At 43.8% G+C, this 26,245-nt stretch overlaps 1 protein-coding gene and 1 pseudogene across 2 annotated transcripts in view; both read right to left on the bottom strand.

The window, feature by feature from the left end:
* The window catches only part of CORO1C (coronin 1C), a 74,761-nt gene extending 51,079 nt beyond the window's left edge, over positions 1–23,682 (bottom strand). Inside the window, exon 1 of one of the 2 annotated variants that reach the window (XM_019977591.2) lies at positions 23,556–23,682. The gene's annotated coding sequence lies outside the window, so the exon portion shown is untranslated. Of the gene's footprint in view, positions 1–22,901; positions 22,921–23,555 lie in introns of those variants that run through there. The other variant, XM_019977590.2, reaches the window with a different exon arrangement.
* On the bottom strand, positions 6,453–22,748 carry LOC139176761 (translationally-controlled tumor protein-like; annotated as a pseudogene).
* Positions 23,683–26,245: the final 2,563 nt, after the last annotated feature.

Below are 26,245 nucleotides of genomic sequence, written 5' to 3'. Positions count from 1 at the left end.
ACATACCAGGTCCAGATGACTTCAATGCTGAAGTCTATCAAATGTTAAGGAATCAATACCAGTTCTTCACCAATTACTTCCAAACTAATTTTATAAGGCCAGTATTACTCTGATACCAAAATCAGACAAAGACATCCCAAGAAAACTAGACTAATATCTTTTATAAATATGGATGCAAAAATCCTCAACTGAATACTAGCAGACCAAATCTAGCAACATGTGAAAAGGATTCTACACTGTGACCAAGTGGGACTTTTCCCACAATGCAAGGTTGGTGTGACATTTGAAAATCAATTAATGTAACGTGTCAATCAAATAAAAAACAAAAATCACATGACCATCTCACAGAAAAAGTATCTGACAAAATCAGAACAAGGACAGACATATAAGTTAATGGAATAGAACTGACAGTTCTTCCTACATCTTTGATCAAGCGATTTCAACAAGGGTACCAAGATGATTCAATGTGGGGAATAAGACTCTTTTTTTCAACAACTGGTGCTGAGACCGCACAACAGACACAAAAGAAGCTGGAAGCGGAACTCTATGTAACTTTGTTCTGTATTTTCCAAGTCTTTTGTAAATGTGTTACCATATTTTCATAATAAACGCATGATTTTAAAAAAAAAGGCTGGACCCTGACCTCACATAATATAAAATAATTAACTCAAAATGGATCAAAGATATAACTCTAAGAGCTAAAATTTTAAAACTCTTCGAAGAAAACACAGGAGTAAATCTTCATGACCTTGGATCTGGCAAAGGATTCTTAGCTATGACACCAAAAACACAAGCAACAAAAATAAAAAGTATACAAAATGGACTGCGTCAAAACTAAAAACCTTTATGCTTCAAAGTCACCATCAAGAAAGTAAAAAGACAACTCACAGAATGGGAGAAAATTTTTGGAAATAATATATCTGATAAAGTACTTGTCTCTAGTATAAAGAGTTCCTACAACTTAGTAATAAAAAAGACAAACAATCTAATTTCAAAATGAGCAAAAGACTTGAATAGGTCTTTCCAAAAGAGAAATGTCCAAAAACACAAGAAAAGATGCTGGATATTTTTGGTCACTGGGGAAATGTAAATCAAAATCACATTGAAATACCACTTCACACCCACCAGGATGGCTAGAATCAGGCCAGAGAATAAGTGTCAATGAGGACGCAGAGAAATCTGAACCCTCAGACACAGGTAGTGGGCTGCTTGGGAGGGCAGTCTGGCAGTTCTGAAATGATTCAACAGAGTTACACTATGACCCTGAAATTCCACAACTAGGAACTTACCTCAAAGAGCTAAAAACAGGTAGTCAGACAAATATTTGTACAAGAATTTTAAGAGCAGCCCATTTGCAACAGCCAAAGGGTGAAAACAATTCAAATGCTCGATCCCCACTGGACAATGAATGGACAAACAAAATGGCATATATCCACACAAAGGGATATTATTTGGCAATTAAAAAAAATACTAATACATGCTACAACTTAAATAAACCTTATTATGCTAAGAAGCTAAATACAAAAGCTTACATATTATGATTCCTATTCACACAAAGGCCCAGAATAGGCGAACCCATGGACACAGAAAGCAAATTAGTGATTGCCTGTGGGGAGAAAGGGGTATCACAGAATAGGAGGTTATAGCTAAAGAGTACAGCCTTTCTTTCTGAAGTGATGAAAATATTCTACGATTTGTGGTGACAGCTCTACATATTTGTACATATTTGTGAATATATTAAAAACCATTGAACTGTATACTTTAAGTAGGGTGAATTGTATAAGTGAATTATCTCTCAATAAAAATGTTTTTTAAAAATATGCAATGTGCCTAGTATAGAGTCTGAAACATAGTAAGCACTGTCTGATAAATGTCTGCAACTGTTATTTCAGAGCCTGCTAATAGGTTTCCCTACCCCAAGGGAAAAAAAACAAGTCAACTTCCTGCCAATTTATGAGCCAAAAGTACGATTTCACATTAATGACCTAGCAACAGTTATCAACGAACCTTTACAAAACTCTATATTCTCCCATGGCAGCATGGTGTTCACTACAGAAAAACAAACCTCTTCCTGATAAAGAAGCCTGTAGTATACATTAGTGTTTCACCAATTTCTTAGATGTTCAGCTATAAATTTCCAAAGTGTCATACCATCAAACTTAGGTGTTCTTTTATTAAATATCGTATCCCAAATTACACAACTAAAGCATCCCCCAAATGAAGGCATTTTATAAGTAAATTTAATTTTCAGTTATATTAAAAAGAATAGATGAAACAATGCTGAACAAATACACAGACAAAAAGCCCAAGGATAGAATACATTCAATTTCAAATATCTTATCAGAGTTCACTCTTGGAGAGGTTGTCTGCCCATTAGTCTTTCAAGTGTAGTTCTTGGAACTGCATAGGGCCTTTTCTTTCCAACTGTCACAGTAATTAAGGTCCTCGTGGTAATAAAGAGGGAGACAGCGCAGCAATCATTAAGCAATCAATGTTTACAAATTTCAAAATAAACTGATTTTAGATAGAAAAAATGCAATGTGGTTTTTGTTCTGTTTGCAATGTGTTGTTTAATTTCCACAAAATGTTGGGAATTATGAACCTTACTCAAGGCCTTATAATAAGCAATTGATCATTCTGCCCAAATTTCCAGTAAGACTGGGACTGTTCTAGAATGATTTTCATTATAATAAAAACTGATGAATATCTGAAAGACAAAGACTGTAAGAACAGGCTGAGAGCACAGGTTCAACTATAAAACACTCTCACAGACACATCTCCTCTGCCCGAGTCTCTAAATGATACTGAAAGCCAAGCAAGCAGATTAAAAGTTAAGTCTTGACTGTTGAGCAGCCATCATGGCAGCCTCTTTTCAGTTCATTTACCCTTTTTGTAGCTGACAAGGCTGTACATTAGGACTTGCTTATATTACAACCAGAAGCTTGCACCTTCAGACCCCTTCACCCGTTTCACCCGCCCACCTAACCCACCACCTCTGGAAGCCCCCAAATGTGCTATTTGCTTAGAGTTTGGGTTTTGTGTTGGCTTTCGTTTTTAAGATTCAGCATGTAAGCGATAAAGAGTATTTGTCTCTGATTTACTTCACTTAGAATAATGCCCTCAAGATCCATCCATCTTGTCACAAATGGCAGAATTTCCTTCTCTTTAATGGCTGAATAATATTCCACAATACTACACTTTCTCATCCATTTATCTGTCAGACATCTGCGTTGTTTCCATTATCTTGGCTATTGTAAATAATATTGCAATGAACACAGGGGTACAGATACCTTTTCAAGATAATGATTTAGTTTCCTCTGGATAAATACCCAGAAGTAGAATTGCTGGATCATATGGTAGTTCGATTTTTACCTTTTTGAGGAACGTCCATACCATCTTCCATACTGATTACACCAATTTACATTCCCGCACAAATTTCTAATCAGTAGATAATATGTCCTTGTTTTCAGCTTCATGAAGAAAATCTAGGGCTTCCCTGATGGTCCAGTGGTTAAGAATTCACCTGCCAATGCTGGGGACACGGGTTTTTGACTCCTGCTCTGGTAAGACCCCACATGCTGTGGGGCAACTAAGCCCATGCACCTCAACTGCTGAAGCCCGAGTGTGCTACAGCCTGGGAGCCGCAACAAGAGAAGCCACCACAAAGAGAGGCACAGGAGCTGCTACCAAAAGTGTCCCCACTCCCTGCCCTAGAGAAAACCCAAGTGTAGCAACTAAGGCCGGCACAGCCAGAGATAAATAAAGCTGATCTGTAAAGAAAGACTCTTAAAAAAAGAAAGAAAACCTATAAGCTATTGATGCCCACAATACTTAACAGTTCATCTAAGGAAACAAAAAATTATTAAAATTTTCTTTACATGTTGGGTAAACATTTTAACCAAGAACAAACTGTGAAAAATAAGGTCCATGTTTTAAGGACCTATTTTATAGGCATCAGAGCAAAGTTTGCTAAAAATCATTCTCAGAAGAAAACTTCCATCTCACAGTCAGCTGATCATCATCAACCTCGACGAGAGTGTAAAGGCATGCTTCTTGTGGTAATGCCTAGTCAAGTTAACAGAGAAAATATATTTCAAAGGCCATAAAAGAAATGTGTTGGGTGTTTACAGGGGGAAACGTAGACCAAACAGGGTGTTTATAATGGCACCAAATAAAACACTCAAACACCTGAGTAAATGTCACTGCGTTTTTTCTCCATTCTCTCTGCTTCCATCAATCTCATAAAAAAGGGACCACAATTTTGACATTTTCCTGTTTATTGAGAAGTTATCTGTTTAAAGATTCCAGCAGATGCACTTCTGTGGTGTGTATGAAAGGAAGCACATCCTGCTAGGAACACATACAGGAAAACCCCTACTAGCAGCAAAATCCTGCTCCGCACATGTGCGGAGACCATTCCAGAGGCCAGACCGCTCAAGGGCTCAGGAGGCTGAGCAGCAGCAACCACAGGAAGACTCCAGAGTGTCCCTACAGGGAAAGGACATGTTCCCTGAGCTGCTGTTTTTCTGGCCCTTTTAGATGTGGGGAGAGATCAGACACGTTATTTAATAGAAAGTGGCAAGCAGGACAGCAGGGGAGGAAACAAGGGTCCCCAAATCCGCTATTTAAATGGCAGCACCAACAGTTAAAAAGTCTTTGTGAGAAGCTGTAAAGGTATCACGCAAGCCTATGTAGGATGCACATTCCTAAGACAGCAGACACCAGGAGCAAATACGGGAGAGGTACTCTGATTAAATACAGAAATTCAAGGTTCATCACTTTTGGATATGAGATGGCTTGGCTTTTTTGAATTGCCTTAAACCAAACCCACCAGTGATACTTGAAGAGTTCACCTAACAAATTACTTTTATTGCATCCAATCCCTTAATAGATCCATATATGAGCTCCTCAAAAAAAAAGAAGCCTAATTTACTTAGTTTAATAGAAGCTGTTTTACAAAGGAAGAAAAAAAAGACCACATGCAACAATCTGCTTTACGTAAAGCACAGCAGAAAGTCAGACAGACACACAACATTCCTCACACACAGCAGCTAAGGGTGAAAGTTTGCACTCCAGAGATGTTGGAAATTATTTTTTAGAAAAACTGCTGACCACTTAAGACAACTGACTGCAACTATGAAACAGCCTTGATGTTGGTTCAATTCATCATGACATGAGGAATGGTGACAGGGCTTCCCTGGCAGTCCAGTGGTTGCGACTCTGCCTTCCAATGCAGAGGTGTGGGTTCCATCTCTGGTCAGAGCTAAGATCCCACAGGCCTCTTTGCCAAAAAACATAAGACAGAGGCAATATTGTAACAAATTCAATAAAAGACTTAAAAAAAAAGGGCAAAAGTAATGGGTGAAAATTCACCCATTATAGCTTTCCAAACACTGACGTCCCCTTATCCACTCAGGTCCTAGGTCAAATGCCACAAATGAGGCATACCAACAATAAGTGCACTTTGCTCTGACCCAAGAATCCTACAACATTTTGGTTTTTAAATGCTTCTTGGAAAGAAAATACAAAGAAATGCAAGTAGGATTTACCAAGAAGTATCCAGACTGGGCCCCACAGAAGCAGCCTGGAGTAAAAAGGGTCATCTGTTCCAGGCCCTTCATTTTTAGACCAGAGACACTGCGTGACTCGCCCAAAGATAAAGGACTCCAGAGAGACAGTTTGACCTCGAACCACAAAGTACAGGGCAGTTCAACTTCTCACCCCCTGAACTTTCATACTTTTTCAGTGATAAACTCCACACACACATTCAGTTTGGGTTTCCCACATCAGCCAGCAACGCCTCTCAGAACTCCTTCAGGCGGTGCCTCCACAGTTCACAGTTCCACTTGGCCCGCTGGTGCCATTTTTAAATAGGAAATGACACTGGGCTCACACTTTATAAACTACAGAAGCTGGCTGTTTGCATTCAAATACACTGAGACGAATGACAGAACACATCAGGTATGCCGAAGGAAACCCATCTTTGCTTCTGATTGAAAACCCTTAGGTTTAAGTCAAGGGACTCTGTGCTCAAATGTCCAAGAGAAGAGCCGGGCATGTATAAAAAGCTGGAGATCTACATGTCAAGAATAGTTTCTGGGCTTCCCTGGGAGCTGCTCAGTTGCAGGAGACATGGGTTCGATCCCTGATCCTGGAAGATCCCACATGCCTTGGGGCAGCTAAGCCCGAGTGCCTCAACTCCTGAAGCCACGAGCCCAGGGCCCGTGCTCCACAAGAGAAGCCACCGCGGTGAAAAGCCCGTGTACCGCACTAGGGAGCAGCCCCCGCGCGCCCAGGCTAGAGAAAAGCCTGCACAGCAACCAAGATCTGGCACGGTTGAAAATAAGATAAATTAGTTTTTTAAAAAGAATACTTTCTAAAAGGTGAGGTACGGAGCTTTCTAAGAAAAGAACTCCTGCTTTTACAGTTTATAACTTTGTACTCACAGGACCTGGTTACAGAGTCTCTAAAATGAAATCAGTAGGCGCTCCCCGATGACACAGAGTACGATGGGCAGCTCAGAGTGACAGCAAAAAACGCAGCGGCAAGGGACCAAGCAAGCCGTCATCTGCACCAGATCACCACGAGGCAGGCTTCAGACACCTTACAAGCACCTGTCAACACACTCAACAAGGCTGTGATTTTTAAAAAAGAAATGAGCATGACGTGAACAGCAACAGAGCCACAGAAAAAGATCCTAAATACAAAAACTCGAAATCCCACTTCAGCTCTTGCACGCTCGTCTCTTTAAAGAAAGACCCTTCGTCAACCAAAGAGGTCTGTGTTGGAACTCCCTTAAAATGAAGAAGAATTAGATGCCATGAATTTTAGTTACTAAATCAAGAACTTTTAAAAGGTCGCAAGGGTCATCTCTAGCTCTTTAATGACAGAATTTTTTTTATTACTTTATCAAAGGAAGGGCAGGTTTCCCCCAAGATTACATATAAGGACGACAGTCCCTTGTATCTCCCAGCTTTTTGCTATCACCAGCATCTTTATGGAGAAGGCAATGGCACCCCACTGCAGTACTCTTGCCTGGAAAATCCCATGGATGGAGGAGCCTGGTGGGCTGCAGTCCATGGGGTCGCTGAGGGTCGGACACGACTGAGCGACTTCACTTTCACTTTTCACTTTCATGCATTGGAGAAGGAAATGGCAACCCACTCCAGTGTTCTTGCCTGGAGAATCCCAGGGACGGGGGAGCCTGGTGGGCTGCCATCTCTGGGGTCGCACAGAGTCGGACACGACTGAAGTGACTTAGCAGCAGCAGCATCTTTATAAATGCACCATGCTATGCTTCCCTGGAGCTTTAAGAAAGGATCGCTGAAGAATCCCCCATCCAAGAGACAGGCACCGCCTGCCCAGACAACACGATGGAACCAAATAAAATCCTCTGAGCTGAAGCATCTCCCTGAAGTGCCCCACAGGAGACCAGGCTCGGAAGCTTGGTTCTGCCTCCCTCTTCAAAGAGCCAAATTAATCCCAAGAGTGCTCATCCCAATTGCAGAACCTTTACCGACATGACTGACCCAGCACTCTCACTTAAAAATTAATGACAAGTGTGTTTTGAAATGCTCTTTCTATACTGATGACCTACTTTTCTTATCAACAGCTGGGGGAAAGCACATTGTGTATGACTGTTCAAACTTGCTAAGTCTGTTCCAACTACTGAGATGGAGTTTCTCTTGGAATAAAATTTTAATGATTCTTTAGCTATATACTTAGAGCAGGAAATGAAATTATCAGACTCCCAGATCTTTCTGTGGGTTTTTAAAGGCATTTTTATGAAGACCCTCATAAGGCTGCTGCTGCTGCTAAGTCACTTCAGTCCTGTCCGACTCTGTGCGACCCCAGAGACGGCAGCCCACCAGGCTCCCCCATCCCTGGGATTCTCCAGGCAAGAACACTGGAGTGGGTTGCCATTTCCTTCTCCAATGCATGAAAGTGAACAGTGAAAGTGAAGTCGCTCAGTCATGCCCAACTCTTCGAGACCCATGGACTTCAGCCTACCAGGCTCCTCCATCCATGGGATTTTCCAGGCAAGAGTACTAGAGTGGGGTGCCATTGCCTTCTCCCTCATAAAGCTAGCCATAGGAAAAAGTAGCAATGTCAAAAAAAAAAAAACCACTAATCTCCTTCAACTGAAGAACTGCCGTCTTCCCTTTTTAATACTATATACCCTAGGCAAACAGTGATCAAATAAACACACTCCTGACCCTGTTTCAAGGGAGGTAGAGTAGGAATAACTCTGGCCTGATGCAAGATAAACTTAACCTGACACAGTCACCTAACCACTAAATCAATTCAGTCCTATGGTTGGTTGTTTCTTCATCTAAAAGTGGGAGAACTAAAATAAATTATTTCTAGGATGCTATTACTAATACAATTATTATTAAATGTATTAATCTAAAGCCTACAAGTCTATACGGAACGTTTCTTTCACTGGGATGCAATCTACATCCCCCCATAAAACACACACAATTCAAGGAGAATGGAGTTACCAGCACCCATACGGTTATACTCATAACACACATGCTCGACTGTGAATGCTGAAGAGGTCTTTAATCCCAGTCATTCATCATGCATTTATTCACCAACTATTTACTGAGCTCTGATCATGTGTCTGGCATGATGCTAAGAAGAGGAGCCAGGCTCTCATGGAGCTGACAGTCTCCAAGAGGAGACACTGCAATAGAATATTCACACCAAAGTCACTGTGCTGCTGGGACGCAAAGTACATGGGGCAGGGAGTCAATTCAGGGTGAACCACCTTTTTAGGAGGAGTTCCCAAGAGCCTTCTCTTTATAAGCAGGGTATCTGAAAATAGCAAAAACTAGGGGAAAATATTTAAATTACTTATTGTGACTTTTCAGATTAGTAACAATCTGTGGCTAACAAACTAAGGTAGTTTGCCCACAGAGGTGCCCCAGAGCTTGAAGGTAAACATACAGAACAAGCTATTTGAAAACAAAACTAACATTGTTTAAAATAAAAAATCTCCCTGTTTCCAGAATTTTCAGCCATTTTATAGAGACAGGAAAGTGCACAGGTGTACACAGCTCAAAGATAATGCAGGTTCAGTTTCAAACCACTGCAACAAAGCACATCTCAAAGTAAAGTGAGTCACAAGAATTTTAGGGTTTCCCAGTGCACGTAACAGTTCCGTTCACGTTATCCGTAGGACAAAGGAGCCTGGCAGGCTACAGTCCACAGGGTCACAGAGTCAGATGCGACTGAAGCGACTTAGCGTGCACACAGTCTACTGAGCGCATAACAGCATAATGTCTGAAAACAACGTATACATCTTTATTTAAAAATACCTAATTGCCTTTTTGAAAAACTAGCTATCATCTGAGCCTTCAGTGAGTGATAACCCTTTTTGGTTGATGGCTGACAGGTCAGGGTGGTAGTTTCGAAAGGCTGGGTGGCTGTGGCAATTTCTTAAGACAACAGCCTGCCACATCAATTGATTCTTCCTTTCACAAAAGATTTCTCTGTAGCACACGAAGCTGTTAGAGAGCATCTTACCAATGATAGAACTTTTTTCAAAATTGGGGTCAATCCTCTCAAACCCGGCTGCTGCCTTATCATCTAAATCTACGTAATATTCTAAATAAAACCTTTGTTGTCATATCAACAATCTTCACATCTTTACCAGGTACAGAATCCACCTCAAGAAACCATTTTCTTTGCTCCCCTGTGAGAAGCCCCTCTTCATCTGTCCAAGTCCGAGCATGAGACGGCAGCAATCCAGGCCCATCTTGAGGCTCCAGTTCTAGCTTTCTTGCTATTTCCATCACATCTGCAGTTACTTCCTCCACTGAAGTCATCCATGACGACTGGAATTAACTTCTTCCAAACTCTTGTTAATGTTGGTATTCTGACCTCTTCCCATGAATCATGAATGATCTAAGTGGCATCTAGAATGGTGAGTCCTTTCCGGAAAGTTCCCAATTGACTTTGCCACAATCCATCAGAGTACTCACCATCTATGGCAGCTATAGCCTTACAAAAACGTATGTCTTCAACAGTAAGATCTGAAAGTTGAAACTACTCCTTGATCTGTGGGCTAAAGAGCTGAAGCTGTGTTGGCAGGCAGGAAAACAACATTCACCTCATTCTACCTCTCCACCAGAGCTCTGGAGTGACCAAGTATGTCAGCAACAAGCAGTAATATTTTGAAAGGAATGTTTTTCTGCACAGTTGGTCTCAACAGTAGGCTTAAAATGTTCAGGAAACCACGTTGTAAACAGCTGTGCTGTCATCCAGGCTTTGTTGTTCCATTTATAGAGCACAGGCGGAGTAGATTTAGAGTGATTCTTCACAGCCCTAGGATATTCAGGATGGTAAACGAGCACTGCCTTCACCTTAGGTCACGAGCTGCGTTAGCCACTGAGAGTCAGCCTGCCCTTTGAAGCTCTGAAGCTAGGCACTGACTTCTCCTCTCTTGCTATGACAGTCCTAGGTGGCATCTTCTTCCATTAGAAGAGTACTTCATCTGTGTTGAAAATCTGTTGTCTAGTGTAGTCACCTTCGTTAATAACCTGCGCTCGATCTTCGGGATAACTTGCTCCAGCTCTACATCAGCACTTGCTGCCTCACCCTGCACTCTGATGTTACAGTGACAGTTTCTTTCCTTAAAGTTCATGAAGAAACCTCTGCTAGCTTCAAATTTTTCTTCTGCAGTTTCTTCACTTCAAGCCTTCACAGAACTGAAGAGAGTTAGGGCCTTGCTCGAGATTAGGCTCTGGCTTAAGGGAATGCTGTGGCTGGTTTGGTATTCTCTCCAGACCACCAAAACTGTCTCCATATCAGCAGTAAGACTGCTTTACTTTCTTATCATTCCAGGTTCACGAGCAAGCTTCAAGAACTTTTCCTTTGCATTCACAACTGGACGAACCGGCCCAAGAAGTCTGTTAGCCTCCCTCACTGAGCTTAATTATTTCTAACTTTTGATTTAAAGTGAGAGACCTAACACTCTTCCTCTCACGTGGACACTTAGAAGCCACTGCAAGGTTATTAACGGGCCTAATTTCAACACTGCTGTGTCTCAGGGAATAGGGCGGCGCACGGAGAGAGGGACGAGGGAGCAGCCAGGTAGTGGCGCAGTCAGAAAACCCCTTGACTAAGTTCACCACTTACATGGGCGTGGTTCGTGATGCTCCACAACAACTGCAACAGGACCATCAAAGACCACTGATCACAGAGCGTCATACCAAGTATAACAGTGAAGAAGTCTGAAATTCTGCAAGAAGCACCAAACTGCGAACACATGCGTGAAGTGCGCAAACGCTGCTGGAAAAACGGTGCTGACAGACTTCCTGGATGCGAGGCTTCCACAAACCTTCCACTTTGTGAAAAAACTGTATCTGTGAAGTGCGATAAGGAAATGACAACCCACTCTATATCCTTGCCTGGAAAATCCCATGGTCAGAGGAGCCTGGTGGGCGATGGCCCATGCGGTCGCAGAGCATCGGACACAACTGAGCAACTGAGCGTGAGCATGCCGGTACCTCGTGAAGTCTTACCGCACCTTTGGACAGGTCATTTTGTCTAATCCTTTTTGGTAAAATTACAAACTACTTCCTCATCAGCATACCTCTCTTCCAAAGGGGGGAAACACAAAAAAATCAGAATATCAGTGTCTACAACCAAGAAACTGTAAAATGTAACATCACTAGGGAAAATGTAATTACTATCAAAAAAATACTTTACCACCACTCAAAACCTTTAGAAGGTCTCAGTTCTTTAAGTGGGAAATGTCACACATCTTCTTTTACTAATAAAATGAAAATACCTCCGGGGAAGTGGAGACAAATAAAGCTCACTTTCAGAAGCAAAATGAGCTTTCATTTGGGCTAAGTATTTTGGGAGTGAATTCTATTACTAGAAGCTTTTACCAGACTTAGCTGGTAAAACTGTAACCTCATCCATTCCAAATCCAATTTCCCTCCAAACTGGATAAAGATTTGAAAAGAAAATCATAGCCCTTAATCCTTTATGTTAAATTAATTGGACTACATAATAGTAACTAAAAGAGAATTTTCAAATGCCTCAAATGAAACCAGGAAGAATCCTTTAGGCATTGTGAGTAGAAGGCCAGCAGGAAGGTCAGAGGTGCCCCACCCCCTAACACTACTTGTCTAAAAACTACATTTATAACAAGCTTACATGTATAGTTTACAGGAACCTCTAAAAATGGCCAAAAATAACACACACAAAAATGCAGCTACAAAATGATTCTTTTTTTGTGATCGCATGTTATAACGGGATATAAACCAAAGCCTACGGATTTTCAAATTTTAATACTGCACAAATGAACTCCTAAATGATTCAACAGCTGGAAGGGTGCCCAATTCACCCTACATTAATGTACTTGGTTCTTGTCAATTTTTCAAGTGAAATGAACCCAAACATATTAAATTCTTGGAGATCTAGGAGCCACTGAAATGAGCTGAGACCTGCCCTGTGACTCCCCGGGGCTGGCTTGGGGGCCCTGCAGCGTCCACTCTGGGCACTTTACAGCAAGTATATTAAAGGACAGGAAACTGGACAGAAGGAGAAAGACAATAAAGGGAAACTCCATTTCTTCAAGGGCTACCTTAACTACAAATCCTCACCTTGGTACAGATCAGGTTTCTTCCCACACCTGTTTTGACAGAAACTCTCCAGCCGAAGGCACACTTCCACTAGGACGTTTCTTCAGATTCTTTCTGAAGTCACAGTTGCAAGAATAAAGGAGTGGGGTGCCATTTCCTACTCCAGAAGAGCTTCCCAACCTAGGGATCAAACCTGCAGCTCTTGTGTCTCCTGCATTGGCAGGCAGCTTCTTTACCACTAGTGCCACCTGGGAAGCCCCAGAGTTGCTAACCAAACCACAAATCAAAGCCCTAAGAACTCCATGCTACCAGTACTTTCAATTTACTCAATAAATTAGTTCATCAGAATTCATGCTTTAAATAACTAGAACTCCAAAATCTGCTTCACAGATAAAACATGTTTCAGTAAGTAAATGTGTACATATATGCTAACACATTTATTTAAATGAAAATGATGACTAGCTTATCATAATTTAACCAGCAAATGTTTACAATCAGCAGTACTACACCACAGAAAATTCCCTCTATTCCTTTCATCTTCTAGCAAAATAGGAAGACTAACAATTCCTAGCACAAGTATAACATGCAAAACTGAAGTTCAATTATTTGACTAGCATTTACTGAACACCTACTGTATGCCAGGCACACGGCAGCGAACTGGGAAATGAAGGCCCAAAAAACCTGAGACTTCCCTGCCTTTGAGGAACATGGCATATAGTGGTGCCAGTGTTCACTTTCACAAACTGGAAAATAATAATTCCACACTTGTTTTAAACTTCTACTCGTTTAGCTCAAAATGTAATTGCTATTAGCACAGAAATCAGTACCGTTAGTGACACCCATAAATTACATTTCCCTCTGCCTTTATAACTCCATAGCTAAACCACACTTCCATTTTACTCAAATGCACCGTATGAACGTGTATTCTGTTCTCACGACCTCGGACAATCTGGGTCATCTGCCTTGTCCATCGACGTTACTCTTCCCCTGTTACACCTGCCCTGAGTCAGCACAGTGCCATTTCGTAAACCCGAGGGCAGGGCCTCAACCCAGTGTCCCAGAGACACTGACTCTCCACCGCCCTGTCCTTTCAACCCCCACAGGGCTCAGGCCCCACACAGAGAATTCAGCATCAAGAACTGTATACTTGGGGGCTAGAGGAAGCTTGTATTTTTATGACTATTACACATTTTAAAAGTAAATCAAAACATTAAGCCTGCCATTAACACTTTGTGAAGAAGTCTTTTCTACCTGCACCAGAAAAATCAAGTCCCTAATCCTTATTATAGTTTCATAAAATGTTGAACATGTTTTCCAAACCCTTTAAAGAGGTAATAACAAAAAGGTAAGATCAATTATTTCCCTTTGTTTGAGGAAAGAAGGGGCTTTGTGATGAGTTTATAAAGGATTAGAAATACAGGTGGAGACCAGCACACAGCTCTGGCCAGCACAAGTCACCCCAACTTACAGCCATTACCCTGACCTGACCTACCACTACTCCAAGATTCCAGAAACCAAGTCACTGCTAAAACTTAAAACCCTTTCAAGCCGCGGGTCCCAAATGAAAAGAGAAAAAAAAAAAAAAAGGATCATGAGAGTTTTGAATGAGGAACTTTTCTTTTTCTTGAGTTTAAACGCATTTTATTTTTAGACTACGTACACGACATGTTTGCTTAAAAACAATGCCTTTGCGCCAAATAAATCACCGTTCAGAACAAATGAAGAGCTTGAGATGACATCAGTCCCATCTGTCTAAGCCCTGGTGCTGTGTGGATGAAAAGCAGCAGCCAGCCAGTTATGACGACAGGTGACGGACCCACAGTGACTGTCAACTGTATCAACATATTCCATCTCTAAACCATCCCTAAAGAAAATCATATACGGGGTCACACCACGCTCACGGCAGTCCAGCAGAGCAACCTGCCATATTCATGTTTTCATCAATAAAGAACTGACAGTTTTTAAATTAGCAAGGATGTGCTTGATGTGTTCTGCAGCCCCTATGATAAAAGGTTTTACTCTTTCTGGTCTCTGTTCTTCAAGTTTCCCTCTGATTGACTTGATATCACCTTTGATGTACTTTTTGTAGGCTTGTTTTGTGAAGCTGGTTTTCTGCAAGTGATGGTTCAAGACAATATCAACACCAGTGATTACTGTGCTTTCAGCACCTTTGCCCTTGGGGACTTCAGCAGAGGCACAGCCACCAAGGAGCGAGTCACCAGTGTTACCCTCTGTCCTACTGACCATATTCCCCTCCACCTCCAGACACAGCCCGTCCACAACCTCCCAGGTCTTGTGGATGTGGGAGAGTATGTCATCATCTGCTCTCCAGAAGCAACCTTTCTAAAGCAGACAAGGCTTCTTCCCAATTCCAGGAACCAGGGCTGCCTCCTACATGGGCTCTGCCTGAGCCCGCTCAAATTCCCTCAACCTTTCCCTTGAAACTCTGTTACACTGACTACAGGCCAACATTTCACAGAGATGATGTTTATCAGTAAGGAATCTCCTTTGTAAAAATAATAATACTGTATCTCTAAGAGGGGCAAGAGACATGAGCAAAATAAGCTGAGACAATTAAGGCCACAGTTGTTCTAGCACTGAGTAACAGCAGTCTCATAGGAACTGTGGCCCTCCAGAAGCACATTAGTTAGTAGAAACACATTTGAACCACCTGCTTTGCAACTACTATTTAAAGGAGACCAGCTGAACAGGGGAGTGAAAGCTTCAAGTCAAGAGAGAAGGAAGCTGAACTTGGAGGCCTGCTGTGGCCTGAGGCTGCGGGATGTCCCTGCACAGACAGGCATGGGCTGGGCACCGGGGAGAGCTGGGTTCCTTCCTTACTCGACTCCCAGCTCCCAAGACCCGGAATTCAGCTATCATCACTAACACTTTAAAAAGTTGTGCTGAGACTTAAACAGATTTCTTCAGTCTAGGCTGGGAACTTACCCACCACTATAACACTGAATCTATACCAAAAACATGCCTTCTCGGTTCCAAATAACTGAGTTAGACTTGGGAATGCAACCCAATCCTGGGTTGGGGACTGAATGGACACGCTGCCTCCAGAACAGAAGTTGCAGCTGAACCCTTCAGGGTCAGGGAACCATGTGACTCACAACTATCCTTTGCAGGTAAGACATATCACTTGTTCCACTTGACATTGTAATTCAGCCCAGGGCATGCAAGACAGCTCTATACTACATAAGACAAAGGACATCTCAGAGTTAAAATAAACAAACAAACACACTTCCAGTTTCCCTTTTCCTCTGTAACACGGTAAAGCAACAGCGGTTCACATAAAAGACAGGGAGCCTAAGGGGACAGTTACTTTATTTCTAAACCAGACAACACGCAGCTTATTAAGTGTCACCCCAAAGAGCGATGGCCAACACTTGTTGGCTCTGGCCTCTCGCCTGCTTGCCAAGAAAAACTAGGATGACAATGTTAAACTAAAGACACTACTAACCGCAAAATTAATTTACCATCTAGCTTGTAAAGTGACTAGTCTCCTAATAAATCCTTCGGCTTAACGGAGATGATAGCGCAAGTTTACATGTGTTTCTCAGTCACCGCTCAGGCAGCGCTTGAGTTCTTATATTAATAAATCGGCCTCAATTCTTTAAGTTCCTAAGAATGAAAGGAATTAGAGTCTTTAACTAGAAAAGAATGCTTGACCATTATGAAAAGGAATTTAAGTATCTTTCATGGGAAGCAAGCAAATAATGGTGAGTAAACATTCATCCTACAGAGGGGGAGCCTGTGAATTTTGTCAAGAACCCTGATAATGTCAAGAGTGGAAAATACACCCCCAAAGGCTTCACTCTCCCAACACTTTCTTTCCAACGTGTGTTTATGGCCATTTACAAAAGTGAAAAAACTATGGCTTTGTTCACACAGGATGAAGACCTCAGCAGCTGTCAGAACACAAGGACATACTTTGAGTTCACAATGAGGCAAAAAAGGCTCCTACACTGAATGGCCACCTGCCCAGGCTCCCAGGCCATCCTGGCTCCCCAGAGACATAATGACCACTCTGGGGAGCAGTGATCAACTTCTGCCAACCCTGTGGGGTTTTCATTACACCTGTCTATAGTCCCAGTACCCGTCGGATCTTGTTCCTGTCAAAATGAGCCTTTTCATGTATGGATGGCCTAATGGGGCTGACCTTTGCAATATTAATTGGTCTTTGAAACACCCAAGATAAATCCTTACCATAACTACATACTGTAACGGTCAGATTACAAGATTGAGGACACAAAAAGGGGTCAATAAAATACTGTCAAGGAGCTTTACATGAAAACTGGGACGTCTACCAAAGGCTTATCTGAGAGATTCCATGTATTTTCAAGTTTCCCCAAACTACATCTAAAAAGAAACCCTGAAAATCTGGACCAAGTTTCCTAGTTTAATACGTGTACAATCTGAAGATGAGAAGTGGAAAAAAGAAATTGGTGCTAACTACCAATCTGGATGATGAACTGAAGCAAACGACAGTGAGTGGGCTCACTGTGTAAATCTGGCAAAAGACCATGGTGGAAGCTTAAGAGGGAATCACTGCATTGTGTCAAGGACTAAAAATTAAGGAAAGCCCATCAGGGTTCACACTGTAAAAAAAAAAATCCACACTATAGTATAAATCAACACCACCAATTACAAAAATGAACTTACACCATCCATGAAGGGAGGTGGAGGCAGAAGGGAGGGACAGTCAAATTCCTGGACTTCCCAAGTATGCCAGGACTTCTCAAGCGCCTGTGACCACAGTCCCCTGGTCGTCAGATGAGGAACAAGCCAGCGAGGTACTTTCCGCTTGAGCTGTGATTCAGAGTCACCAGGGAGCTGGAGCCCAGGCAGCTGGACTGACCAAGCTGAACCTCACGGGCATCAAGTTGAGGACCTCTGGGCCTGAGAAATAATCTCCCAAACCCACTAAAACGATACATTCGTCAAAAGACAGTGACCTACCAGTGCTAAAATTACGATCCATTATTCATAATTTTAATGTAGATAATTGCATGACCAAAGGGGGAAAAATATGTATTGTGAAATTCCACCTTCAGTCATGCAAAACACAAGCGTTTCTACTCCCACTTAGAGTACACCTTCACCCCAACCTCCGCGTTAATTTGATTTCTCTTGACTATGGCAAACCGAAGGAACGATTTTTGTCATTAATATAAGATTCAAGTGACAGGCCTAATTTAACACCCCATGAGACAACAGAGGCTCTATTCCCACACAGAACGTTACACTTGATCACAACACTGCCACTCACAGCGTACTCCATCCCGTGAGCATCTCACACACTGCAGCACAATCTCCTTCCAAATCCTAAAAAGATCAATTTTTTTGCCAGTAGCTAAACCTTTCTCCTTAAAATACACAGACCTAATACAGCCTAAGGCCTGCATAAGAGAAGCTCGTCTGAATAGACAGTTCCAGTTCAGATCGATGGCCAAAAACTGTCTCATTTTTAACACTACCTTCCTATCCTAAAATTAAAACACTTTTTTCCTCTCCAGAGATTCAAGTTTGATATGAAGTCTAAAATGCAGAGGTAGGAGTGAGAATCCATACACTAATAGCTTAACATCAAAAATAAAATGTGTTAAACTGCCCCTCGTTGATTCTCCCCAATTCCATTCATTAATAGACATTTAAGAGTGAAGACAGAAGGAACACAAATTTATTTGGAGTCTACTCAAAACCTAGCAAGGTACCGTTAGCATCTCTGTATCACAGAAGAGGAAACTAAGGCTCAGGGAGGTCAGGTAATAGACAAAATCACAGCTATTAAAAACAGGAGTAGAGAGTGAAACCCCCTCAGTCTGGCTCTGAAGGTCTGCATTCTTCGTTGCTTCAACTTCTCTAAAGACAAAACTCTCAGAGCAAGAAACAATGTAAGAACAGATAGCTCATTGAGCCTGATGAGACAAAGAACAAACGTGAAATTTATTCTTACTAGTTTTAAAGCATTGATTTATTTATTTGGCTGCTTCAGGTCTTAGTTGCAGCACACGGGATCTCTGTTGCGTCATGAGGGATCCGCTCCAGACTCTCTAGTTGTGGAGCACAGGCTCAGTAGTCGAGGCACCCCGGCTTAGGTGCCCCTTGGCGTGTGGGATCTTATTAATAGTTTCCCAACCAGGGATCAAACCCATGACCCCTGCACTGCAAGGCAGATTCTTAACCACTGGACCACCAAGGAAGTCCTAGAAATTTACCTCACTCCACTCCAATCGCTTCAGTGACTACACAAAAAAGAAAACATAACCTCAAATGGCCAACTGCTTTTTTTCTAATTCTTAGGAAGATACTAAATGGAGTATTTTTAATTAAAGTGTTAATCGGATGCTCTGAGAGAAGCAAGAGCAAGTGAAAAGGAAGGCAGTATGCACCTTTAAAACTCAACCTACACCCACCATCAGGGGTGCACACGAGCAGTTCCAACACTGACTGACTGACTCAACACCATCAGGGTAGGCCTGCTTGCACTTGGTGGGGCTAAATCATACCAACCAAATGTGTTCCCTGGCCATCTGCCCTGCTGAGAAGGCTGTGAGCCAGTCATCACTGTTTATTAGGGGGAAAGAGCCTGGATGAGAATATTCTGCCCTCAGGAAAATGTTTCAGACACTCAGTTTACATCTGAGCAATTTTTTGGTAAGAGCCGGACTCAGGTGCCAGAAAGGCAGAGGGGAATTACCTCTGTACTTCATGTTATTTTAACATAGGCAACAAAGGTGTAAATAATAACCAGAGAAACAAACCACTGACCTCAGGATCTTTCCAGTTAACTTCAATAAAAATAATCATTCAGCACTAGAGACCGCGCTGTGAGCAAGCGAATCTCGATCTGCCTTCCGTGTCCATTTCTCTCTCACATTCTGCCTTCTATAGGAAGGCGCCTTTCAGACAGTGAGCTCAAGTTCAGATACAGTTCCTTGTAGCAGATGGGAGTGATGAATGTCAGAGGCATGAGGACAGGGACAGTGTCTGCCTGCGAGGACTAAGGCAGGTTTCACGGAGGATCCCAAAGGACAAGAGGGAAATGCAAATCAAAACCACAATGAGATACCACGTCACACCCACTAGGACGCCTAGTATCAAACAGTCAGAGGATAACAAGTGTTGGCAAAGATGCAGAGAAACCAAAACCTTTATACGCTGCGGGTGGGACTGTAAAATGGTGCAACTGCTTTGGAAAAATCTGGCAGTTCTTCTAACAGTTAAACACAGAGTAACCAATATGACCCAGTAATTCCCAAGAGAAAGGAAAACATATGTCCATACAGAAACTTGTACATAAATGTTCACAGAGCATTATTCATAATAGTCAAAAAGGAGAAACACCCAAATGTCCATCAGCTGATGAATGGATAAACAATGGAACAGAGTATTTTTCAACTATTAGAAAAAGAATGAAGTACTTACACATTCTGCAGCAGAGATAAATCTTCCATACACTATGCTTAATAAAAGACACAAAAGACCACATATAATAGATTCAATTTATAGAAAATGTCCAAAACAAGGGAAATCCATAGAGACAAAAAGTAGATATGTAGTTGTCTGGAGCAGGGGGGGAGAAGAATTGAGGGACGGGGGTAAGACTGACTGTTAATGGGTACAGGGTTTCTTTTGGGTCGATGAAAATATTCTAAAATTGTTATGATGACTGTACAACTCTGTGGATATACTAAACATCATTGGATTCTACACTTTAAATGGGTGAATTATATGATATGTGGATTATAGCTCCATAAAGTAGTTATAAAACAAAAAGGATTGCATTTTGTGCCACTGAAATACAAAATAAACTCTCAAAAGGAGCATAGAATCTTGTTCACTCATTTTAAAGGATCTGAACTAGGGCAATGAAAACCCAGAGAGATTCTATTACTTAACATTCTGGGTACTAGGTCATACTAAAATATTCATGAGTATTTCCACGTTTTAATAGAGAAAAGGCATCTTATGTTTAAAAAGATATACACGTGTCAGAAAAGAGTTCTTATAACTCAGGAACAGGATGCATCCAAAGGAAAACAAACCTGGATTTGTACCCTGCATCTGAAAATACCACGCAAAATTTATTATTGTTCCACTTCTGAAAAAGAAACCAAAGGTAAAACAACTTGGTTCCAAAATATAATATTTCTAAAATACTGTTTGCAACAAAACACAGTATTAAGAAATAATCTGTCATCTTACAGAAATGAATTTCCACACCCCCAGTGACATAACATAAGAACTGATCGCTTCTCCTTTTGTACATTCCATTTCGTAGGTATCTGAGTGACTCTCTTCATGGGTGGAGTGAATCTCAACAGCGACAGCTGTGGTGAGCATAAAACTTCAATCAAAAAATCCAAGTATTTAAAAAGGGCTATATGTCAGGAGTGAATGGAGTCAAGAAGTACAAACTTCTAGTAACAACATGCATAAGTCATGGGATTTTACAGACAACAGTAACTACAGTCAATAACCTAGCACATATTTAAAAGTTGTCAAGAGACTAAATCTTAAAAGTTCTCATCACAAAGAAAACAGAAATGTAACTTTGTATGGTGACGAATGGTAACTAGGTTTATTACGGTGATCATTTCAGTGTATACAAATGTCAAATCATTATGCTGTACACATGAAACTAACAATGTTACATGTCAATTACATCTTAATTTAAAAAAAAAAAAAAAATGAAGCAGCATACACATCAAAAGTCTTGTCTGTCAACCCTGAATCTGATCCCAAACTATATATAAAGTAATAGACATAACTTTTGATTAGCACAATCTGCATGCAAAGAAACAAACGGTCATGAAAAATGTAATACTTTGTGCAGTGATCTCTCGTTAGTATGTGTCCGTCAGAATCCATCAGGCTTTAATGCACCTTCCACAAATAACTGAAAACAAACACAGACAGGGCACATTCCTGATTGGTCAAAAAGGTGTGTACCCAACCTTTATACTAATCTTTGTTCAATCCCCAGCACACACGACAAACATCTACCACAGAACGTGGCACCTGGAGGCCTAATATACAACACAATTCCCAGTTTTATTTCACTTTCTCCCCCTATTTATTTATGCAAACTCTCAGATTCAAGAGTTACTATTAGGCTTCATATCCAAACATGGTGCTGTGACTCTGAAATGTACCTCCAAGGCAAAAGAAAAAAAAAAAAAAGTTTCCTTTAAATTAATTTTCTGAAATACATAGAATCAAGTCCAAAATAGAGTCTTCCCATGTCTTCAGTTTTACAGGCAGTGCAGAAAGTGCAGTCCTATAAACAGCTATCTATTTGCCTTCACAATTGAACAGCAGACGGTACAAAGCAACTGCTTATACTTAATCATGTTTCTGTCTATTCTAGCAGGCTGGTGTCAGGAGAGAGTTCTGCCAGATAAGGACAATGAAATGTATTATTATAGAGTGACTACCAGCCCTACAAGTGTTGTCTGAGGATGGAACCCGGGGCAGGAAGGCTGAAGTGAGAGGGCCTACTATTTTGTTGTAACCATTTCCAAAAGTAAATACATTCGTTCCCCAAACGCGCACTATATTCAATTCTGCTTAAATGTCTTATAGGAAAGAAAGGCCTCTGTATCTTGCTCCCCTGGGGAAGATGAGCGACTTGCAATTTGCTTCGTACCCTGAATCCCACGTTTGCAACATGTAGAGCAAGGACTTCAGACACCACAAAACAAGGACAGCCTACATTAAAGCCAAATATAGGATGTGATTCTAAACCGCGATGCAGTAAAGGCTACGTTTCCTTTTCCAGCCATCAAAACCCTTTGAACACTCCCAAAAAAGGACGGGAGGACCAGCGCCTCTCCTGCAAGAGGAAGCCCCTTTCTTCTCGGCTCTCCCCGCAGCCGGCCACTTGCCCCCAACACATTCATATCATTCGAGACGGAGGGCAGCGTGTGCGCGCCTGTGTGGACAGGCGAGAGGGCTCGGTTCCCGTATTTCCAGCCTCTACATTTGAGCTCATCCTCAGTCATTTAGGCGCAGCGGAGCCCCACCTGCACCGCGCTCCGTCTTAACTGCGTCCCTCGCCAGCTGCTCAGCTCTCATCCGAGCCTAGCTCTGAATCACCCAGCGCACGCGGACGCTCCAGGCCCCCGACCCTGCCGCCTTCCTGCCCCATTCTTCCTCTCCCAACCTGCCCCCTCGCCCCTCCCCCGCCAGTCCCAGATCTCGGCTCCCACCGCCCGGCTCAGCCTCCTCTCAAACAGCCCCCACCCACATCAGTCCAGCCCCAGCCCTGCCCCGCCCTTCCCGACCCCTTACCCAGAGCTCTTCAGGGTCCAGAGCCGGCCTCTCACCCCAAAGCAGGCACCCCGAGGCCAGACCGCCGCCCTCACCTCTCCCAAGCAGAACCCAGCTCCCCCAGACCCCACTCGAGCCCGGCCCCTGGCACCCCCCCAACTCGCTCCCCAGGGCGGCTCAAGCCCCGCCTCCAGGCCTGGCGCCCCCGGGCTCAGCGCCTTGGCCTCTCGCAGCCCCACCCCACCCAAGACCCCACCCAACCCGGCGGAGCCCTGACCCCTACAATCCTTCCCGGGGTAGCCCCATTCCCACGCGGCTTCTCACCCGTCCAGGAGGGTTCCGGACCCCTAAAAGTCTCCCCTGAGCAGCCTCCTCCCCACAGGCGACCTGGGTTCACTCTCCTCAGGCCGAGCGGTTCGGTCCTCAACTCCCCGCCCCGCCGAACCCCAAGTCTCCCGAAGCAGCCCCGACCCCTGCCTCTTGCACACCGGCCAGGGCGGGCCCCCGACCCAGGGACCCGCGCTGCGCGCGCCCACCCAGCCCTGTCCGCTCCACCGGGCCCTGCCCTACGGCCCGCCGGCTCCTGTCAGCCGGCGCCCGCACATGCTGAGAGGACAGATCCGTCCACCCGCCCCGCTTGCTCCCAAGCGGCCCTGCCGGGCGCGCGCAGCTCACCAGGGCCGAGGTGCCTGAGGCGCCGCTGCCGAAGTCCCCACTGCAAAGCCCGGCAAAGCCTCCAACCGCTACCGCCTCCCGCCTGGCACTGAGCGCAGCGCGGGGGAGGGGCGCGGACAGCCGCCACCGCCCCCGCCGCCGCACGCAGGCCCCGCCCCCGCGCCGTGCCGCGCCCAACCAGGGCCGCTGCGCTGCGGCACGCCACGCCTACTTCCGGGAGGGGAAGCCCGCTTCCCACCCCGCGTTCCACGCCTCACTCTCCCTAGCGCCTCCTCTGGTCGCGCCGAGGGATGCAGGTGGGCCTTGGAAGAAGGCGGTGCCCAAGTGCAAGCACCGCCCACTAGCCCTCGGAGTGACCGGAGAGCCACGCCCACTGCCCCCTCAGAACAGGGAGCGGCGACCTTAGAGCCCGCCCACTGACCTGCTTGGTTCAGCCGAGCCACATTCCCTGGCTCCTCAAAAATTCCCCCAGAGTCCCTTAAAACTGGAACATCAGCTCCTCTAAGCTCCGCCCACTGCCCCATCCGAACCCTTCGCCGGCTTCTTGGGTCCTTAAGCCTAGCTCCCCTCCCATTCCTTCAGAACTGTCCCTTCTGCGTCACAAACCCAGTCCCAACTTCTAGAAGCTCCGCCCACGGGCGAACTACCCTTATTTGTGGCATCGCAATTCCCGCCCGGGAGTTGGCGATGGACAGGGAGGCCTGGCGTGCTGCGGCCCATGGGGTCGCAAAGAGTCGGACACGACTGAATTCCCGCCCAGGGCCCATCTAACTGTTTTAAATATCAAGCTCCGCCCAGAACCCTCGAATCCCCGCCTCTGGCTCCCGAAGCTCCGCCTCTGCAGCCAGCACACCCTCCCACCGCTCTGGGAACTCCTGAGGCTGATCTTCATTCCACTACACCTTGTCACTTTGCTAGCACAAGGTGGCGGCCCCTGGACTCCCACACTCGCGTATCCCCCACCACTACACAGGAGGGCCTATCTTGACCCAATTTCGCAGGTGGGGAAATGAAGGATTACAGGGTCTCTCCCTTTCTTTTCCTGGCCGAAGTCCCTCACTTAATAACTGGGCGACCCAGGCCTAAAAAAGTCAGAGCGCGGGGCTTCGGGTCCATCTCTGCTGCCGTCAGACTGTGTGTCCTGGGGCAGTTGCCTTCATCTCTCTGGACCTGAATTTCCTGATCTATAGCGTGAAGCTGTCCTCTTGATAGCCAGAGTCCCTTTCTCAAATACCAAGCTCTGAAATGACAAGATTTGGGGAAGCTAATCTTCAGGCCTGGTAAACTGAACTGACAAAGCAGATCTTCTGATGGGGTAGGCTATTTACTTCCCAAAGCAAAACACCTTTGCAGTTAACAGTGAGGAATTTTTCATTTTCAGCATCAGCCAGAGAAGTGTGTGTTATGTAAAGCAGGGTCCACCTGAACCAAAACAGCTATCAAAGCAAATTATGTTTCCTCTCTAAGCCTCAGGGTTTTGGGGGGTGAGCAGGCTGCACTGTACAGTATATGGAATCTTAGTTCCCCAGGGATCAAACCAGCACCCCCTACATTGGACCCACAGCCCTAACCACTGGCCCACCTAAGCCTCAGTAAAATAGAGATAGATAATAGACGCACCTTAGGAAGGATTCCATGAGGTCCCAGTTAGTAATACACTTATCAAGCAGCCTGACTTGGCATAAGCCCTCAGTTAGTCATTACGCTAAACATTAAAACGCCTCTCTGGCAACATGACAGAATAGAAAAAACATGGACTTTAGATTCTGACAGACTTGGCTCTAAATCCAGGCTCTACTTCTTACCAGTTGTGTGACCTCGGGCAAGTCACTTCCCCTCTCTGCACCCAGCCCTCCGCCTTTATATAGTGGGATTCATCCAAGTGCTTACTTCAGGGAATGGTTTTGAAGATTCAGGAGTTTAGAGTCAATGAATTAAGGCATGGCAAAGCATCCAGCATAGTGCCTGGCATTCAGAGGGTATTTAAAATGTGTTGATTCCCATCTCCCAGTTCTATAAATGATAAAATTAAAGCAAAATTTCCCAGGACATCAATTCCCCACAGATGACACCACCATACCACAACCATGAAATATACTGAGAAGGATCCCAAGGCATCTGTCTTCCAGTTTTATCCTTAGGGTGAGGAAGATGATTCTTGGACAGAAAGGATCCAAAGCCAGAAGCAATGCCACATCCCCAGCTCACCCCACACCTGACCCAAATGTGCTCAGTGGAGAGCTGCTACTTCCAGAAGCAGCTGGAAAATTGCATACCTCTTTGAGGAAAAAAAAAAAATCATCCCATTGTTCTTGAATCCATAGCAACCTCTTCAAGGGTTCGAAAGGAAACCTTGGGTCTGTCCAAGTTGGCCCCAAATGGAGAGATTTAGGTGCAGGTAAGATGCGTGATTTGTAAGTCTTCTGCTCTCAAAAGCTGCTGATTTCTGAAATAGCCTTAAAAGATAGACGCTAAATGACGGTGAATTTAGTGATCAGGAAAAAGAAGAATGGTCCCATATCCTACATGATACACATGCCAGCTCATGTATGAAGAAGAAAGAACTGTGAGACCTGCATTTGGAAGCGCCTAAGAAAATCTTTTTTTCTAGTTTCTCTTAGTAGCAAATGGGGACCTTAGTCTTAGGTTGCCAGGGCAACATGGAAGCTGAGCTGGATTAGCCCCATGGA

Source organism: Bos indicus, chromosome 17 (assembly GCF_029378745.1).
Source record: "Bos indicus isolate NIAB-ARS_2022 breed Sahiwal x Tharparkar chromosome 17, NIAB-ARS_B.indTharparkar_mat_pri_1.0, whole genome shotgun sequence".
Classification (NCBI taxonomy): domain Eukaryota; kingdom Metazoa; phylum Chordata; class Mammalia; order Artiodactyla; family Bovidae; genus Bos; species Bos indicus.
The sequence above is the reverse complement of the archived record's forward strand: the minus strand, read 5'-3'. Positions and strand labels throughout refer to the sequence as shown.